This window comes from Chlorocebus sabaeus, chromosome 8, assembly GCF_047675955.1.
Source record: "Chlorocebus sabaeus isolate Y175 chromosome 8, mChlSab1.0.hap1, whole genome shotgun sequence".
NCBI classification, from domain to species: Eukaryota; Metazoa; Chordata; class Mammalia; order Primates; family Cercopithecidae; genus Chlorocebus; species Chlorocebus sabaeus.
This window is the reverse complement of record NC_132911.1, coordinates 126185601-126205097: the sequence shown is the minus strand read 5'-3', so window position 1 is coordinate 126205097 and position 19497 is coordinate 126185601. Positions and strand designations below refer to the sequence as shown.

The 19497-nt window shown below is 37.7% G+C and overlaps 1 long non-coding RNA gene across 1 annotated transcript in view; it reads left to right on the top strand.

Annotated features, from left to right (window-relative positions):
* Window positions 1–18604, top strand: part of LOC140712332 (uncharacterized) — a 37646-nt gene extending 19042 nt beyond the window's left edge. The window contains exons 2-3 of the long non-coding RNA XR_012093863.1: window positions 15879–16075; window positions 18373–18604. This is a non-coding gene — a long non-coding RNA (uncharacterized lncRNA). The remainder of the gene's footprint in view (window positions 1–15878; window positions 16076–18372) is intronic.
* Window positions 18605–19497: the final 893 nt, after the last annotated feature.

The window sequence follows — 19497 nt, the reverse complement described above, 5'->3', positions numbered from 1 at the left end:
GTCTGGTCATGGAGACAAGCATAGCACAGGAGCCCACTGGTGGGATTTTTGAATAATGCCTGTGGCAGACTAACTTCCAGTGGCCTGTCCCCATGTGGGGGTAGATGAAAGGGGCAGGCAGGTTGCTTTGCGTGTGTCTTAGGGGGACTGCATAAGTGAGTCAGGTAAGATATACAGAGAACAAATAATTAAGAGACCTTTCAATCTATTAATGCAACCCTTTTAATTGAACAGCCATGGCATTATGCATAAACACTCTGATCCCTGGGCAGAGAGACACAATAAACACACAAATAAATACACATTATATCAAGTGGTAAGGATGGGATTCAAGTAGCATGTTATTTACATACAGCAGTCAAGGAAGGGATCTCTGATAAGGTGACCTTTGAGAGGAGCCCAAATGAGGTGAGAATGAGCTTAAATCTATCTGGGAGATGAGGCAGAGTGTGCCAGGCAGGAAATATTAAGTACAAAGGCTAAGGGAAGCAACCTGGCTGAAGGGAGGGCAAGGAGGCCCGGGAGATTGGAGTGGAGGAAGCCAGGGCAGGCCAGAGAAGACTGAGATCAGAGAGGGCATCCTATGGGTCTATAATGCTATAGTAGGGAATTCAGATAGTTTTTCCTTTTGTTATTATTTAGCATGAGAAGGAAGCCATGGGAAGGTTTTGAGCAGTGGAGAAGAGCAACCTGATTTACCACATACGAAGGAGTAACAATTTGTGGTATATATACACTTATTGCAAAAGGAGTTGTGGAAGGGAGGAATCAATTTGGATCAGAACCATGAGACAAGGCTGTAAGAAGAAGGGAGATAAATTCGTTCTGCTTCTCTTCCTGCATAGACCCTATAAAGAAATACCGAAGTTGGAAAATTGTCATGTGTTAATTTACCAAAGATGGGGCTTGTTGCCTGAAAAGTAGAGAAGAAAAATTAAGCATTCCACATAAAAACATTTACTGGGGAAGAGGAAAGATGGACAAACTTGAAGCACTTCCAGAATGGACACAGTCATGTCGATAGAATGATTGTCCTTGGCAGTTGCAATCAACTGTGTAAATCTGGTTTGGATCAGTCTGAAGTGCATCTGTTGTAAAATCTTGAATTTACTTTCCATAGGCTGTATGTGTGTCTTATTGTAACCCTTGAATGAAAGATAGCTATGGTACTTCCTGCTCTATTTCATGAGGCCTGTGGAAGCCCTTACAATCATCCCACAGTATCCACAGGGGATTGATTCCTGGATGCCCCTAATACTAAGATTTATGGGTACATAGGTCCCTTATATAAAATGGCATCATATTTGCATAAAACCTATGTGAATCCTCCCATATACTTTAAATCATCTGGAGATTACTTATAATATCTAATACAATACTATGTAAATAGTCATTATACTGTATTTTAAAAAATTAATATTACTTTGTATTGTTCTGTTATTTTTTTCCCCAAACATTTTCTATCCACAGTTGGTTGAAACTGTCATTGCAGAAGGTTGGATATGGAGGGCCAACTGTGCTTCTTTTTGGCTGAAGCCCTTTGCTGGGAGCATTGGTCACACATCTAGTTTGGGTCCCCTTCCTTTTCATTTCCTTAGTCTATGTCTATAACTCCATTTCTTAGGTTGCCCCATTCGTGTTCATGATGAGATTTATGCAAGACTGGGCACTTTTGTTTTGGAGCTGACGATACATTAATTGCAGAGTTTTCTTTCTCTTCATCTGCAGTCACTTAAAAGTTCAATCTTTCCAAATTTCTACCTTATCTAAGTTCTGCAGCATATTTGTACTCACCTAATTATTTGCATCTGAATGGCTACTGCACAAACCCATGCACAGTGAATGCCTTGGGTGTACAACTCTCAGGGCTGCAGAGGTCTCAATGAAATGCTCTGTGCCCATGAATGCCTTCTACAGTTTTTGCTACTTCTATGGGATAATTTTGTTTTAAAAGACACTTTTCAACTTTTATTTTAGATTCATGGGTATATGGGCAGGTTTGTTACCTGTTATATTGTGTGATGCTGAGGTTTGGGGTATGAATGATCCGGTCACTGAAGTACTGAGCATAGTACCCAATAGTTAGTTTTTCAACCCTTGCCTCTCTCCATCCTTCCTCTAGTCCCTAGTATCTATTGTTTTTGTGTCCATGAGTATCGAATGTTTAGCTCCCATGTTTTCACTTATAAGTGAGAATATTTGGTATTTGGTTTTCTGTTCGCCTAAGATAACAGTCTCCAGTTGCATCCATGTTCCTGCAGAGGACATGTTTTCATTCCTTTTTACAGCTGCATAGTATTCCATGGTGTATGGGTACTGCATTTTCTTTATGCAGTCTGTCATTGATGAGCATTTAGGTTGATTCCATGTCTTTGCTATTGTGAATAGTGTGGAAATAAACATATGCATGCATGTGTCTTTTTGATAGAATGATTTATTTTCTTTAGGATATACACCCAGAAATACCATTTGCTGGGTCAAATGGTAGTTCTAAGATTTTTGAGAAATCTCCAAACTGCTTTCCACAGTGGCTGAACTAATTTACATTCCCATCATCGGTGATGAAGCATTCCCTTTTCTCTTCAATCTCACCAGCATCCATTGTTTTTTTGTCTTTATAGTAATAGCCGTTCTGACTGGTGTGAGATGGTATCTCATTGTGGTTTTGATTTACATTTCTCTAGTGATTAATGATGTTGACCATGTTTTCATATGTTTGTTGGCTGCTTGTATGTCTTCCTTTGATAAATGTCTGTTCATGTCTTTTGCCCATTTTTTTTAATGGGGTTGTTTTTTGCTTGTTAATTTGCTTAAGTTCCTTATCAATTCTGGATATTAGACCTTTGTCAAATGCATAGTTTGTGAACATTTTCTCCCATTCTGTAGGTTGTCTGTTTACTCTGTTGATAGTTTATTTTCCTGTGCAGAAGCTCCATAGTTTAATTAGGTCCCATTTGTCAATTTTTGGTTTTGTCTCAATTGATTTTGAGGACTTAGTCATACGTTCTTTTCCAAGGCTGATGTCCAGAATGTTGTTTCCTAGGGTTTCTTCCAGGATTCTTGTAGTCTGAGGTCTTACATTTAAATATTTAATCCATCTTGAGTTTATTTTTGTTTATAGTGAAAAGAAGGGGTCCAGTTTCATTCTTCTGCATGTGGCTGTCCAGTTATCCCAGCAGCATTTATTGAATAGGAAGTCCTTTCCCTATTGCTTACTTTGTTGAAGATCAGATGGCTGTAGGTGTGTGGCTTTATTTCTAGTTTCTTTATTCTATTCTGTTACATTGATCTATGTGTCTGATTTTGTACCATGTTGTTTTGCTTACCATAGCCTTGTAGTGTAGTTTGAAGTTGGGTAATGTGATACTGCTAGCTTTGCTTTTTGCTTAGATTTGCTTTGGCTATTTGGGCTCTTTTTTTGGTTCCGTATGAATTTCAGGATAGTTTTTCTAGTTCTGCGAAAAATGACATTAGTAGATCTATAGTAATACCATTGAATCTGTAAATCACTTTGGGTAGCATGGCCATGTTAACCATATTGATCCTTCCAATCCAAAAACGTCATGTAATGTTTTTCTGTTTATTTGTGTCATCTATGATTTCTTTCTGCAATGTTTTGTAGTTCTACTCGTAGAGATCTTTCACCTCCTTGCTTTCATATACTTCTAGGTATTTGTGTGTGTGTGTGTGTTGCTATTGTAAATGGGATTGTATTCTTGATTTAGCTCTCAACTTGAACATTATTGGTGTATAGAAATGCTGCTAATTTTTAGACACTGATTTTGTAATCTGGAACTTCACTGAAGTCATTTGTCAGTTCCAGGAGCCTTTTGGTTGGGTCTTAATGGTTGTCTAGGTATAGAATTATACAATCAGTGAAGAACGGTTGTTTTACTTCTTCTTTTCCTATTTGGATATTTTTTATTTCTCTTTCTTGCCTGATTTCTCCGGCTGGCAGTTCCAAAAATCACTTTTTGTAATGTGGAATTAATTTATTTTTGTAGAAGATGTCTCAAATACTTCTTGGTTCAAAATGCTTTCATCTTTATTTTTAAAAAATCTCTCCCAATTAAATGTCCCTTCTGCCTAGCTTCGAAGTTGGCAGTAAAGCTCCCTCTTTGTGGCTTTACAACTTTATCTTTCCATACTTCCACTGTATGAATCATGTTCATCTGTGAGGTATGATGAGCTCCTCACTGCTGTGGATTTTAGCTAAAACTAAAATTCACAGCAATGCCGCTCTTGCTGCAAACATTGGGATCAGCCTTGACTATCCCGTAACATTGTATTTCTGATTTTATTCTTTTCCTTTATCCTACCAGTTTAATCTGCAGTCACTTCAAGAGAAGTCTGTTTAAAGGATATTCACATTCTGGTAAGGTTCTTTTTGAACTTTTATATGAAATGTAATATGTCATATATCTAACACATTGTCTTGCATGGAATATACATTCCAGAAACATCTTTTGATTCTTATAAATTCCTCCCATGCTACTCCTCTTTTTCTCCTACAGCCTTAACTCAGAGCTACTTTTCATATCAGGTCTGATGCATTAAACCCTTGATTGGTTTTCTGTCTTGCCTTCTCTGGGTCTTACCTCTCCATGAGGACATAAGCTCTTAGAAAGCAGATGCTTTCTCTTATTTCAATTTTTTTTTCATTGTCACATACAATGCCCAGGCTATAGTAGGTTCTTACTGAGTTTTTTTAAATTTAATTTTTTAATTTTTTATTTAAGAAATGGTGCTTGCTCTGTAGAAATACTCCAAATCGGAATTTTCCAAAGTAAGGAAAATTCTGTGAGGGTCTCTCTTCAATATTCTCTGCTTAAAACAAACAAGTTTCATGAGCAAATAATTATAGGAACTGTTACAAACTGCACCTCTATCTTGGATATTTGTAGTGGGCTTTAGATATCAAAAACTATAGAAAAAAAAACCCGCTTAACTTTAACTCTTATTTCCCAAACATATTTGACTGTAGATTTTATTTTTTAAAACAGCACATATTGCTCTCTTTTGGAATTATTAATAATATTTTGTGTGCCACAGTTTAGGAAATGTTATTCTAAATTTTCTATTTCCAAAACAGCTAGGGAATGAATATTGTCACTTATTGAGTCAGGTTTCTTGCCCTCCAGGTTCTAGCTAATAAAGTATGCATAAAAAGGACTTGCAGCAATAGTGGTCAAAATGTTATTTTAATTAATGGCCAGTCAGTGCCAAAATACTTCCAAATTTATGACCGTGGTAAGCTCTGTTGAAGAATGTGGATGATAGTATAGGACATCCTATTCTTTTTCCTTACTGAATTGCAGAAAACCAGGCCCATGAGTGTCACAGATATAGACACAATAGTCCTGTGCTTTTACTACCTGGATTCTGGAAGTATCATCACCTCTGGACTTCGTAAAGATCTAAGGAGTCATGCAGAACCAAAGACAGGGGTTGGGAGTTGCTTTGCACTTGAGTTAGAGAAACTTTGCTCACCAGTGTCAAGGTGGTTAGAGTCTCAGAAATCACATTGATTGCTTCTGTTACACTGAAGAGATGGAAAAATAGATGGATAGAGGAACCAAAAGGTTTATTTGAGTATACTTTCATTTGTAACAAAATAGGAGCACAAGAAAATAAAGGTTTCCTTCTTTCAACACTTTCCAACAATTTGTATTTTTAGCCATTTGGGCTGAGTAGCTGTTCACTTGGGGAAAGGGCCTGCACTAAATCACTGCAATTGCAGTCTTATTTTTATTGGGGTGGTTTACCGCATATATACTTTTAGTCTTCTATGGCCATTGGAAAGTTTAGCTTTTGCCCCCCAGAAGATACTAAAATGCATTACAGAGAATATTAATTAGATTTGGCCTCTTTACATAATCCCATATTTCTTGGAGATTTTGTTTATTTATTACTTTTTAAAATTTTTTTGTCAGATTGAGTTATTTTGGAGAGTCACTCTTTAAGTTCTGAGACCCTTTCCTCAGCTTGGTTGATTCTGCAGTTGACACTTGTGACTGTATTCTGAAATTCTTGAAGTAAGTTTTTCAGCTCTATTTGATCAGTTTGGTTCTTTGCCTTTCATCTCCTGAGTCATTTTATTGTATTTCTTAGAATCCTTAGATTGGGTTTCAACTGTCTCCTGAATCTCGGTTATCTTCCTTCCTTTCACATTGTGAATTCTATTTCTTTTATTTCAATCATTTCAGCCTGATTAAGAACCATTGCTGAGGACCTAGTGTGATTGTTTGCAGGTAAGAAGGTACTTTGGTTTTGGAGTTACCATAACCTCTGAAGACTGAACCAGGAATAAATTGAATCCCTGAACAGACCAATAAGGAGCTCCAAAATTGAATCATTAATAAAAAGTCTACCAACAAGAAAAAGTCCATGACCTGATGAATTCACAGCTTCATTCTGCCAGATGTAGAGAAGAGCTGATACCATTCCTACTGAAACTATTCCAAAAAAAAAAAAATGAGGAGGAGGGACTCCCTCCTAACCCATTCTATGAGACCATCATCATCCTGATACCAAAAACCCCGCACAAACACAACAAAAAATAGATCTTCAAGCCAGTATCATCAATGAACATAGGCACAAAAATTCTCAACAAAATACTAGCAAACTGAATCCAGCAGCATTATCAAAATGCTAATCCACCATGATAAAGTAGGCTTTATGTCCAGGATGCAAGATTGGTTCAACATATGCAAATCAACAAATGTGATTCATCACATAAACAGAACTGAAAACAAAAACCACATGATCATCTTAATAGATGCAGAAAAGGCTTTTGATAAAATTCAACATTCCTTCATATTAAAAACCCTCAACAAACTAGGCAATGAAGGATCACACTTTAAAATAATAAAAGCCATCTATGACAAACCCACAGCCAACATCGGACTGAATGGGAAAAAGCTGGAAGTATTCCTCTTGAAAACCAGAGCGAGACAAGGATGCTGTCTCTTACCACTTCTATTCAACAACTACTGGAAGTTCTAGACAGAGCAATCAAGCAAAAGAAAGAAAGAAAAGCCATCAAAATAGGAAGAGAGAAGTCAAACTATCTGTTTGCAGATGACATGATCCTATACATAGAAAACCCCCCATAATATTGGCCCAAAAGCTCCTTGTTCTGATAAATAACTTCAGCAAAGTCTCATGATACAAAATCAACGTACAAAAATCAGTAGAATTCCTATACACCAACAACATCCAAGCTTAGAGCCAAATCAAGAACACAATCTCATTCACAACTGCCACATAAAGAATAAAATCCCTAGGAATACAGCTAACCAGAGAGGTGAAAGATCACTACAACAACAATTACAAAACACTGCTCAAAGAAATCAGAGATAACACAAACAAATGGAAAAACATTTAATGCTTATGGATGGGAAGATTCAATATTGTTAAAATGGCCATACTGCCCAAAGCAATTTACTGATTCAATGCTATTGCTACCAAATTACCAATGACATTCTTCACAGAATTAGAAAAAATATTTAAACATTTATATAGAACCAAATACAAGCTCATATAGCCAAGACAACCCTAAGCAAAAATAACAAAGCTAGAGGCATCACATTACTCAGCTTCACACAATGCTACAGGGCTTCAGTAATCCAAACAGCAAAGTACTGGTACAAAAACAGATACACAGGCCAATGGAACAGAATAGAAAACTCGAATTGCTCATCTACAATGATATAATCTTCAACTAAGTTGACAAAAACAAGCAATGGTAAAGAACTCCACATTCAATAAATAGTGCTGGGATAACTGGCTAGCCATATGCAGATGATTGAAACTGGACCCCTTCCTTATACTATATACAAAAATAAACTCGGGCGAGGTGGCGGGCGCCTGTAGTCCCAGCTACTCAGGAGGCTGAGGCAGGAGAATGGCATGAACCTGGGAGGCGGAGCTTGCAGTGAGCTGAGATCCGGCCAGTGCACTCCAGCCTGGGTGGCAGAGCGAGACTCTGTCTCAAAAAAAAAAAAAAAGGTAAATAAATAAAATAAAAAATAAACTCAAGATGAATGAAAGACTTACATGTAAAACCTAAAACTATACAAATCCTGGAAGATAACCTAGGAAATACCGTTCTGGACATAGGACTTGTCAAAGATTTTATGACAAAGATGTGAAAAGCAATTGCAACAAAAACAAAAATTGACAGATGGGACCTAATTAAACTGGCAAGTTTCTCCAGAGCAAAAGAAACAGAGTAAATACAGAGTAAACAGACAACCTACAGAATGGGAGAAAATATTTGCAAACTATGCATCTGACAAAGGTCTAATATCCAGAATCTATAAGAAACTTAAACAAACCAACAAGCAAGAAACACACAAACCCATTCAAAAGAGGGTAAAGGACATGAACAGGCACTTTTCAAATAAAGACATACATGAAGACAATAAGCATATGCAAAAATGCTCAATGTGACTAATTATTAGAGAAATGCAAATCAAAACCACAAAAACATATCATCTCACACCAGTCAGGATGGCTATTATTAAAAAGTCAAAAAATACCAGATGCTGGAGAGGTTGCAGAGAAAAGGGAATGCTTATACACTGCTGGTGGGAATGTAAAAATTACTTCAGTCACTGTGGAAAAAGAGTTTGGTGATTTCTCAGAAAACTCAAAGCAGAATTACCATTTGACCTAGCAGTCCTATTATTGTGTATGTACCTAAAGGCATATAAATTGTTCTACCATAAAGACTCATGTGTGCATAGATTCATCGCAGCACTATTCACAATAGCAAAGACATGGAATCAGCCTAAATGCCCATCAATGGTAGAGTGGATAAAGAAAATGTGGTACATATGCACCATGGAATGCTACATAGTCATAAAAACGAATGAGATCATATTATTTGCAGCAACATGGATGGAGCTGGAGGCATTATCCTAAGCAAATTAACACAGGAACAGAAAACCAAATACCACATATTCTTACTTATAACTGGGAGCTAAATGATGAGAACTCATGGACACCAAGAGGGGAACAACAGACACTGGGACCTACTTGAGAGCGGAGGGAGGGAGTAGGGTGAGGATCAAAAAACTACCTATTGGGTACTATGCTTATTACATAGGTGGCAAAATAATCTGAACACTAAACCCCTGTAACATTCAATTTACCTATACAATGAACCTGCATATATACCTCAAATCTAAAATAAAAGAATAAAAAGAATGTTAATTAAACTAACTTCAGGCTCACCCTGTACCTCTTGGAAAAAAAAAAAAATCCCTATTTACTCTTCCACTTAACATATACCTAGTCATGGTGTCTGGCGTAGTTTACCATAAAATACTGTACAAGTATATTGTGCATGTGCAAAAAATGGCATAAAATTCCCCCCATATAGTTCACTCTTAACAATATAAAAGAGTCCTGGTGAACAAGAGAAATGATGTTCTGATTATTGTCTTCCCAGAAAGAAATAGAAATGAAATATCCTGAAAACATCCAGAGAAGTTAGGATCAGATATTTTTCCTCTTTAATTACATATTCTAGTCAGTCTACACTCAGAGGGAATAATGATTCTCAAAACTGGTAGGATTTCAGAATATTTTCTGAGGTATATTTACTAGTAATCAGGCTCACTTGCCCTCAGTGATTCTGATATCTTGCCTTTATTCTTTCTGTCTCTTTAATTAGAAGGATAGGAATTTCCTCAGATTATTGTACCCTTCAGCCAAGTGGGAGATAGGAAGTCTCCTACCATGAAGACAGTTTACGTTCAGACAGAATGTGGAGGGCTCATCTTGACTAAACCAAAAGGACCTGCACTGTATCGTTTTCAATTACTTCTGCTCAATAAACTGCTCAATAAGCTCCTTCATTCAATAAACATACATTGAGTTTCTATCATGAATTAACTATGTAGTGAAGAGCAGGGATTTGCTATCTGCGCTTGTGGTACTTAGAGTAACAGTGGATTTTGCAGAATACACAAACAATGATTATTTGCAGCTGTGGGTGATACACTTTCAGAGAGGCATAGAGAAATTGGGTGTGTCAAAAGAACAAGCATAATGATTATGACTCTGCCAATCATATCAAATGGATAACAGTGGGAAGAACCAAGTATATTGCATTTGAAGGTTAAGTAGGCATCTGCCCTTCATGGTCACTATGTGAAGAAAACATAAGCCCACTATGAGTGGTCCTAGGGGACAAAACTAATCACGGTGGGGAGAAGTAACAAGGAGGCAGTTTAACGAGTGGGGAAGCTAAGTTGCGCAGGCACAGAGTGGACTGTCCTACTGATTGTGGAACTTCCAGTCCTCAGAAGTGCTCAAACAGTTGCTGCTTACATTTTTGACAATGCTGTAGAAAAGATGCTGAATAAATAAGGAGATTGAGCTAAATAACATCAAGGTTCTTCAAGCTCTTATGATTTAACATCTATAGATGTTAAGGGCCTGAAGAGCACATCTTAACACCTCTTATGATCTGTGTCAGTTCAGATCCTCTGGGAAATAGACACCAACACAGAGTTAGAAACACCTGTGAAGGATAAAGGGGAGAAGCAGCCGGAGTTGTTGGAGAGAGCCTCTGACTGTGAGGCAGGTCTGACTCCTGTGAGGGGAGAGAGGAAAGGAAGGGAGATTGAGTAGAAAGATTCTCATGCTACAAGGTGCCTTTGAGAAAGTCTCAGCCAGGCTGATGGCAAGCTCCAGAGAAAAGATCACCAGCTAGAGGAGTCCCACACTGGGTGGGAATGGCTTGACTATGGTACCCCTGCTGTACTTGGTCACTGGTTGGGGACAGCTCAGTGACAGCATGTCCTCAGCATGAACACCACAGTGGATCAGAGAGCACAGTAGTTAGACATTGTCCACTCACTCCAGTCCTCGCACCAGGTTCTCTCTTGAGGAGGACCTGAAGAGCACACTCCTATGACTGCCATGTGATCTCTAGTGCCCAGCAGAGCATCTTACATATGGCAGATATCTAGTAAAGGCTTGGTATGAATGAAGGTATTAATGTATTTGTATTTCAATGTCTTAGCCAAAAAGCTGCTTAGTAGTGAATTTTAATTATTGTAGAATGAGTCTCATTATCTGGAGCTGAATTCAGTTAGGCACATTGTGGACCCCAAGGAAGCCTAGCGCTCTGTATTCTACCTTGGGTCCTGAAATGGACAGGGTGAGGAGGAATAGGAGGAGTTGCTCACAGCGAAACTGTCTGACCTACCTTAAATTTCACATGCATTAAAAGCAAGGACCAAGAAGGAACAAGCTGTAGGAAGACATCCCAGTCCTGTGAGGGGATATAGTCCTGGATAGTTTGTTTTCACTCCCAGCTATGTTTCACTCTGCCATTTCATTTCTGGATATATCTAATTAAAAAAAATTTTTGATTTTTTTTCCCCCTGGTCTTTGACTTCTTTGGTCTTGCCTTTGGGGTTCCTCCCTTTCCTTCTCTCTTCTGCCCTCCCTGGCCCCCATCTACCCTTTATTTAGAGCTTCAATAAATTAGCTTCCTGATCAAGTCTGAAACCATCTCCAGTACAGACCTACTTGGCTGGGGTCCAACCATTTTTAATGAGAAAATAGACATATGTCCACTGTTTCTGTGATTGAATGGATGTTTTTATGAAATCCATTGCAAATCAGTTTTTAGCCAAATCAAGCTCTGGTAGACTTGTTACTTATGTTGACTTTATTCTCCTTTCTTCTCCATCATAAAATGTTGGTTTGATTTCAGTTCTCATGTCTGAGGAGAAGCCAACCCTTGCCCAGCTTTATAGGCGAATCTGAGTGATCTTAGGATAATCTCATCTTCTGTTTCCAATGACTGGTTCAGGAATGCAGGGCTAAGCCAATTATCACATGACATTCCTTGGGATGCCTGAATACATTCCTTGGGATACGTTTAGGATGGACCCATAACCCCATTCAAGCCAGTGAGACTTATGAGAAAGGTAGCTGGAGCTTTCAAGAAGTTTATTTGCTCTTAAAGGAGGAGTTACAGGAAGAAATGACCTTCCTTTACATGGATGTTGTCAGAATGTGAGGTCTGGAACAACTGAGGACATTTTATCAGCTTGACAATAAAGACTACACACGGAAGTTGGCAGAGCCTTTGTGTTAAGTTTGCAAAACAAGTCATCTAACTTTGGGACTTCCAGTTCTGTGAGCTAATGCTTTTTCAGGATGTTTATGCCAGTTCGAATTGGATTTTCTATTACTTAAAGGTCAAAGACCTTTTCACTTATGTACAGCTTAATATTATTAATATCACAAATAGAAGGCTGTGGTCCCTTGAAGTCCTAGAAAAAATATGTATGTATCCCACTGTCTCTGTCAAGCACACACACACACGAACACACACACACATACACGTACACACAAGTGTATGTATGTCTATCTATCTATCTATCTATCTATCTATCTATCTATCTATCTATATCATCTACCTGTCTATCTATCTAGATACATTCTAAGATTGTAAAGAGCATCAAGGAGAAGCATTACAAACTTGGGGCCTAAGGAAATGTAGAAATACCTGGAACTTAGAAGAAGAGGCATGTGTTATCTTTAGCACCAACATGTGATTAGGTAAATGATAACGAATGAATTTACAGACTTCTATCACCATGTGTTTAATAAGTCATACAAATGGCAGAAAAAGTATTTACATTGAAAAACCATCTTTGTTCTGGTGAGGAGCTATCTTTTCCACTAGGAAGATCATCTAGTTACAGCTTTGCTTACTTCATTCTGCTTCCAAAGAAGCCTATCAATCATTTCCACCCCTGCACTGGTTGTGGCTGACAAGGAAAAAGTTGAAAACAGGACAATATCTTGCAGAAAATAATTAGCAAAGATTAAGAATGCCATGGTGCTGTACAGAAGCTGCTGTTGATAAGGCACAGAACAGTCATCTAGTGACAGGAAACTGGGCAGAGAGGTGATGGTGAACTCTACTATTAGGCTGATGCAAAAGCAATTGTGCAATTACTTTGATAGTTCAGCTTTGAAAATGGCATGCCTTCTTCTGTCCCTGTTGTATGGACTCATATAGAGCTGATCTTTTAAAAACACCAGTGGGGGATTGTGTAGATACAGTCATGTATACATAAAAATTTAAAGGAGAAACTTAATATTCATTTTTTGTTGTGGAAGGGATCCCTAAGAGGCAATTTCCCTATGATAACTCCTGGTTTTATATTGCCGAGGGAAATGGGCAATGGTCACTCTTTGGTAAAGGACTGTGTAAAGGAATGCTCGTTTTCTTATTCTGATTGTGCTTTATAGCTTTCACAAGTTTAGAGTATCATGTCACAAACCAATGTATGTAACCAACTTTAGGGAGTGAAATCAACTAGAAGAAATTGGGGAAGAAGACAGCACTATGAGCAGTAATAGAGCTCAGGACAAGCCTAAGTTCCATTGCTGCTCCAATATCCTCCAATACTAGATTTTTCATCTCTATTTGGCAAAAGAATTGGGAGCTGCAGGTTGTTGCTATGGATATCAATCATTATATGTATTATATATATATGATCTAATGTACCTGAAAATGTTTTATAACATTATATATAAATGGCTGGGCGCGGTGGCTCAAGCCTGTAATCCCAGCACTTTGGGAGGCCGAGACGGGCGGATCACAAGGTCAGGAGATTGAGACCATCCTGGCTAACACGGTGAAACCCCGTCTCTACTAAAAAATACAAAAAAAAAAAACTAGCCGGGCGAGGTGGTGGGCGCCTGTAGTCCCAGCTACTCGGGAGGCTGAGGCAGGAGAATGGCCTGAACCCGGGAGGCAGAGGTTGCAGTGAGCCGAGATGCGGCCACTGCACTCCAGCCTGGGCGACAGAGCAAGACTCCGTCTCAAAAAAAAAAAAAAAAAAAAAAAACTAGGAAATTTTAATTATTGCTTGAACATGCAATTACTGAGTACATTTTGAAGAATGACTACATCTAGAGGGTTGCTAGGTGCCAGAGATACAAAACACTATAAGACAAATTTCTACCTTCTATTGTCTAATGATCTGGTTAGGAGTATTACAAAATAGCATTTGTAAAACAATGAGTAAGCAAGGGAAGGAAAATAATAGAGCTTGGGGAAACAGATTAAAACAATATAATAAATATGATTTGATTGTAGTGGTTTTAAAAATTCCACAGTTAGTTTCTATGTTCCATTTGTTATACTATAAAATGTGTTTATAATAAAGGAATTTTGTTGTAGATGATCCACAAATACAGTTGTCATCAATCTCTTCTCTATCTGTATGTATGTTCTGCTTCTTACCTTAAGAGGTGGGACCTAGTTTCTCCCTTTGAATCTGGGCTTGTTTTTCTTTTTACCTGACAAGGTCTTGCTCCAAGTTCAAACTCCTGGGGTCGAATGATCCTCCTGCCTCAGCCTCCAGAGTAGCTAGGACTATAGGTGTGTGTCACCATGCTTGGCTATTTTGTTTAAATTTATTTTTTGTAGGGACAGGGTCTTCCTATGTTGCCCAGGCTTGTCTGGAACTCCTGGACTCAAGCAATCCTCCCACCTTGGCCTCCTAGGGTTGGGATTAGAGGTATGAGCCACTGTTCCAGGCCTGTGCTGGTTTTAGTGACTTTGTTGAGCAATCAGGTGAGAAGGAATTAATACTTGGATTTCTAAGTCCAAGGTCATAAGCATCCTTGCAGCTTCTGCCCAACTGAGGCCATTCGACTGACAGAACCATGAGAGACAGTCATATATTTTAAGTTACTAAGTTATGAGACATTTATTATGTGTTGTTAGCCACAACAGAAGCTATACTGAAAACAGGATACTGCTATAACAGAAACCTAAGTCATATGGGCATTAGCTTTGGAACCAGGTGTCTGGAAGAAGCTTGGAAAGCCTTGAGGAGCCCATAAATGAAGGTTTCAAGACAGCAAAGAACTTGTTATTAGAAAATTGAGAAGGAAGGACTGTGTTATGGTGTAGCAGAAAGTGTGGCAACACTGTCCTCTAAAGTAACATGGAAAATAGAAACATACCTAATGAACTGGTGAATTTTGTTAAGGTGATTTTCAGACAGAGTATTGAAGGTATTACTGGTTGCTTTCAGGCATATGTGATAAGGTAAAGCTAGAGAGAAATGGACTAAGAAAGGAACAGTTTGGTTTTGAAGTAGAATTTAGGGAAAGTATAAATGAAACATGGCTTTATGGGTTTTAAAATACAACTGTTTCTATTCCCAGCCTTTTCACAGAGTAAAAGGTTCTTAAAATAAGAAATGACTTGAAAGCAAAGTTATGGGCATAGTTGCAAGATCTTTTACTTAGACTTCAGAAAGTTTTAAGGGCATGCCTCAGAGACCCTCTTCAATTAGACACATCATAAAGGGCATTGGCCCTCAACAACCTAGTTCTCAACCCAGTTCAGAGAGGGTAAAGTTTCAAAGAGATTCGTGGGTATAACTTTTATCTGTTGAAATAAATTAGAGGATTCATAGGAGATCCACACACTTTGTAAGAGAACCATATTGTTGAAGTTCTATTGGCTTGAACTTAAAAGGACAATAACAATTCAAAATGAAAAGAGCTCTCAGGACCCCAAACTTTTCTTGGATAAGAAGAAAGCTGTAAAACCTATTCAACTGAAAACACAAGGCAATTGTTTAAAAATAGGAAGATGACAGAGTAAAAGGTCAACAATCACAAACTCCCAGGCAGCAGGACTGCATCATCTTCAAAGAAATGGTGATACATGCCTAGCTGAATTTCAGAATTGCTATGAGGTAGTGACTTCTATGTGCTTTCAACACCCTTCCCATCACTGAATTTGAATTAATATGTTTATTTTATTTATCTTATCACCATTAGATAGATACATAGGAAATAATTTTTCTCTTTAGTTCACAGATTTTGAGAGGAACTGTATTCAAGTTGCTGAAACCAAGGAGCTACACTCATGAGTCTCACCTAAACTCGAATCTGATTTAGATGACATCATCCTCGACTTTGAGTTGATGAAGCCTTGGAGGTCTTGGGAGTAAAGTAAGTGTGATTTACGTATTTGGATATGAATTGTAATGGCCAGAGCGTGGCTGTGGTAGATAACGTCTAGAGATGGCCACCATTATTTATTTATTTTTCTCCTCTATCCGCACATACAGCTTCTCCTGTACTCTTGAAACTGGGATGAAATTAGCAACTTTGTTAACCAATATAATGCCACAGGAGTGACTTTTGAGACTTGCAAGGTTATATCCTAAGAAGTCTTGTATCTTCTTTCTGGATCACTTGGAATGCTTGCCATGGGAACCAAGCCACTGTTTTATGAGAAGTGCAAGTCAAATGGAGAAACTATGTGTTGGCAAGCTAGTCTGCATCCTCAGGTGAGCTGCCAGCCAATAGCCAGCCTTAATTTCCAGTTAAGTGAATGGCTGGATGTCTAACTCAGTTAAGACTTCTGATTATTGCAGCCTCAGGTTACCCCTGACTGCAACTGCACAAGTGGTCCAGATGAGATTAATCTCACAACTATGGGAGAAAATAATACTATTTTGTGTTAATGACTAAGTATTAGAATAGTTTGTTACACAAAACAGATATTAAGATTAAGATATTTTTGTCTCCAGATAATAGGCTCAGGAGCTTCCTTATGTCTATTCCCCTTTAAAGTCCTTTTTTTTAAAAAAAACTCACAGCTGGAATAATTATGCCAGAGCAAGGCAAGTTGGGTAGCAGCATTTGGCTTCTGATGATTCTTTCCTCAGTGGATGTAGGATGCTGTCATCTTAGGAACTTGAAAAAGAACGCCTACTGTTTCTTGAAATTTAATTAGTCATGCTAATTATAATAAAAGTTTTGCTGGAATAATAAAAGGGCTGCGTGTCTGAAGTAAGCAAAAAAAAAAAAAATCCATATATGCACAGTAGTTTTAGTGATCTGCCCCAGTTGTAACCATTAAATAACTGCTAGGAAAAATACGTGGTCTTGGAAAGTGTTGTTTCCTTGGCGGTAGTGGAGGGGCAGGAACAGATCTGTATAAACACATTTTTGTTACAAGCTAGAGGCAATTTTAGAGTCTGATGGATAAGAATGACATTAGATAAAGTATATTGTATTGTACTGGGAATAGCTCATTAACAAGCATTTAACTTTGTATGTGTTTACACTCATATTTGTCATGTTCACTGCTGTATCCTCAGCAACTAAAGCAGTAACTGGCACTTTAGAGAGACACAATAATTATACGATGAATTAATAAATTCCATTTGTTTTATTTAATGAAGTCTTTTGATTTAATATTAGACTGTGCTTAGATCAATGAGTCTAAAACAACTCAAATTTTCTTTGAAAATAAATACATTTCTTCTGGTGTGAATGTAGTCCTCTTAATGGTCTATATGTGAATTATTGAGTTCAATTTTAGAAATTGACTCTTGTTTTCCTTCAATATGCTTCTAGTACCTGTTCTTTACCTCTTTCAGTCCCGAGACTAATGATGAATTTTTGTTTGTTCAGTTAACAGAAACACATTTTCTTAATATTAATTACAGATTTACAGTATGTATTATGTGTCAGCCACTGTACTTAGCTCAACTAAGCTCCGTGATAACTTCTGATGTAGGGACTATTATTATCCCTCTTGTAGAAATGAGGAAAAAACTATAGGGGAGTGAGTCTTTGCTTGAGATTACAGTGATTTTAAGAGGTGGTGCCAAAACAAGAGTCCAGAATAAGTAGCAAAACCCAAGGGGCACTTACTTCCTATTGCCTGATTTTTAAAGTTGCTAGGCTTATCTATGAATCTTTGTATTGGATAACTATTTTAGGGGTTAGGGGAGTGATAATTATTTATAGTTCTGACTGCTCATTTTGTGTTTGGAACAAATTAATAAAAAGATACAAGAGTCACAGAGATAGAGATTTATAAATGTTAGCTCTATAATTGGTAAAACTAAGTCATAGAATGCTCCTTGGATTCATGAAGAAGATGGAGCCTTCCATTGTTGCCTCCTTAATTCTAGACATACAGTTAACCCAGTAGAAGGAGTTGAGTTCTGCAGAGAAGACAAGGAGAAGCAGCACCTTAAATTTAGTACAGAAACTCCAATATGTAATCACAGAAATAAAATACTCTAACAGATGAGCCGTAACTCATGAGTTCTTACATTCTGGTGAATTTGGTCCAGAACCAAATTCTACTAGTTCCAGGAATAGGTAGATTTCACAATAGAAGGGAAAAAGCTGCTGAGCTAGACATGTTCCTATTTGTCTGCCAGGCTCACCAATCAGGTAAGTTGGCCCTCCTCCCTTGGGTAGGAGAGAGCAAGGTGTTATGTATGTGAACAGAAGATTTTTGTCTGTTACGTTTTCAGAGGATGAAAACTCACATTTTAGGGAACCAAGACTGAATTCCATGATTTACATGGATGTTTGGAAGGTGTCTGCAACTTAATCTGTATTCGTTTCTGAGATGTTGGGCAACTCCTTCTTGGAAGATGTGGTAATGGTCTCTTTGAAAAGAAAATAATCATCTGAGTTTTGGCCAAAATTGTTGATCAGATTACCTATGAAAATGAGTCTCACCCAACTACAAGAATGTTATGATGTAGGAACTCTAAATGTATGAGTAATTAACTATAGAACACTCCACTCCCATGTGAAAATCTTTAATCTTTTAAGATACTGAAATTTTGTGCGTGTGTCATGATTTTCTGTATATGGTCAGTGAGTTTTGCCTTAGCCATAAGTGGTCTGTCTGAATTCTTCTCTATTATTTGTGGATTTTCTTCCTGATGTACCAAGCCTAGTCTGTTTGTCTTTTCCTAAGAGAGGGGCAGATGATTCAACAATGTATTTCTCAGTGTTGATATTGTGGTTATGAGCTATTTCATAATCTTGAGTAAAATCTTGTCAATTTCTTGCTATGCCTTGTGGGAACATATTTTTACTTTTAAGTCTCTTTGGCAAAGTGGAGCTTCCTTTGTGTTTCCTTGCCAAATGTATTAACCATTGTTTTCTGCTTAATTCTTTTTCAGAGTGTTTACTCCTTCTTACCTCAATGTCATTTCTTTTCAGTCTTGGCTTTGGGTAAACCTAGGAGAAGAATTGGAAATCCAAAGCCAATTTCAATAAAAACTATAATATCTATCAAAATCTATCTAAAATCTTGTGTGTATTTCTCTTCTTTGTTGAACAGGGGCTTATAATCATATAGGTAAATATACGTGGTTTTGATTTCAGCACTGATTACCAAAGATTTGTTTCCCATTCTTCTGGGCCAGGCCCACACACAGTTGTTGTCAGAAGTAAAACTATTTGCTATACCTGGAATGCCTTTCCTTTCAATCTCTGAATGTCTAAAATTACTTCTTCTTTGAAGACCATCTCAGGTGACCCTACTGTGGGGAAAATGCTTGAATTATCTTTGTAATCCCAGCTCAGCCACTTAAAGATTGTGTAAGTTTAGTGTCAGCATATTACCTAAGTTCTTTTAGATTTAGTTTCCTCATATGTAAGCTG